This window comes from Suricata suricatta, chromosome 1, assembly GCF_006229205.1.
Source record: "Suricata suricatta isolate VVHF042 chromosome 1, meerkat_22Aug2017_6uvM2_HiC, whole genome shotgun sequence".
Lineage (NCBI taxonomy): Eukaryota > Metazoa > Chordata > Mammalia > Carnivora > Herpestidae > Suricata > Suricata suricatta.
The window spans coordinates 324,725-325,930 of NC_043700.1; the positions used below are offsets into that span (position 1 = coordinate 324,725).

General features: G+C 45.4%; 1 protein-coding gene across 1 annotated transcript in view; it reads right to left on the reverse strand.

The window, feature by feature from the left end:
• The window catches only part of DLGAP2 (DLG associated protein 2), a 648,525-nt gene that overhangs the window by 244,020 nt on the left and 403,299 nt on the right, over positions 1 to 1,206 (reverse strand). The window lies entirely within an intron of this gene.

Consider the following 1,206-nt stretch of genomic DNA (forward strand, 5'->3'; position numbering starts at 1 on the left):
TAAGCGATGAACCACAGGAATCTACCGCAAAAGCCAAGAGCACACTGTACACTGTGTTAGCCAAGTTGACAATAGATTATGTTTACAAAAATATTACTGCTCAGTGACGATGCATCTGGTCACCTCAGAGCTCCGATGGAAGTGTGTGGTGAGGTTAATGGATGGCATCCTGCCAGCACCACATCCACTCGGAAGCCCCTGAATCAAAGAGTTGTTCTGACTGTTCGGTCTTCTTATCTAAGAAGTCATTTCCCAAGGGGAGAGCTGCCTTAACTGCTGGTTCCTCTGGCGGATCCTACAAGGAAAGGATCTCCTGTTCTAGACACTGGTGAGAGCATCACGATTCATGGGGAAGGGTCAAAACATCAACCCTGCTAATAGTTTGGAAGACACGGGATTCCAACCCTCATGGATGACTGTGAGGGGCTTGAGGCTCCGGTGGAGGAAGTAACTGCAGACGTAGTGGAAACAGTAGGAGAATGAGAGTTAGAAGTGGAGCCTGAAGACGGGCTGAATGGCTGCGGTCTCTTGATAAAATTTTAACAGATGAAGGGTTGCTTCTTTCTCATGGATGAGCAGAACTGGTGTCCTTTTCAAGCCTCTCCCCGGGACCCCAGTTGTTGAGATGACTGCAGAGGAAATAGAATATTCCATAAACTTCATTGACAAAGCAGCAGCAGGGTTTGAGAGAACGGATTCTAATTCAAAAGAAGTTCTGCTATCAGAGAAATTATTCATGAAAGGAAGAGTCACTTGAGGTGACAAACTTTATTGTTGTATTTTAAGAAATAGCCACATGGGGCACCTGGGTGGCTCAGTTGGTTAAGTGTCCAACTTCGGCTCAGATCACGATCTCACAGTTCATGAATTCAAGCCCCACATCAAGCTCTGTGCTGACAGCTCAGAGCCTGGAGCTGCTTCGGAGTCTGTGCCTCCCTCTCACTCTCTGCCCCTCCCCCACGCATACTCTGTCTCAGTCTCAGAAATAAATAAAACATTAAAAAAATTTTTTTAAAGAAATTGCCACAGACATTCAGCAGCCTCCACCTTGATCAGTCGGCAGCCATCAACACTGAGGCCAGGCCCTCCACCAGCAAAAAGATCCCAACTCACTGAAAGCTCAAATGATAGCATTTTTAGTAATAAAATATTTTTAATTAAGGTAAAAAAGTTTAGTTTTGCAGACCATGTGGTCTCTGTCACAAC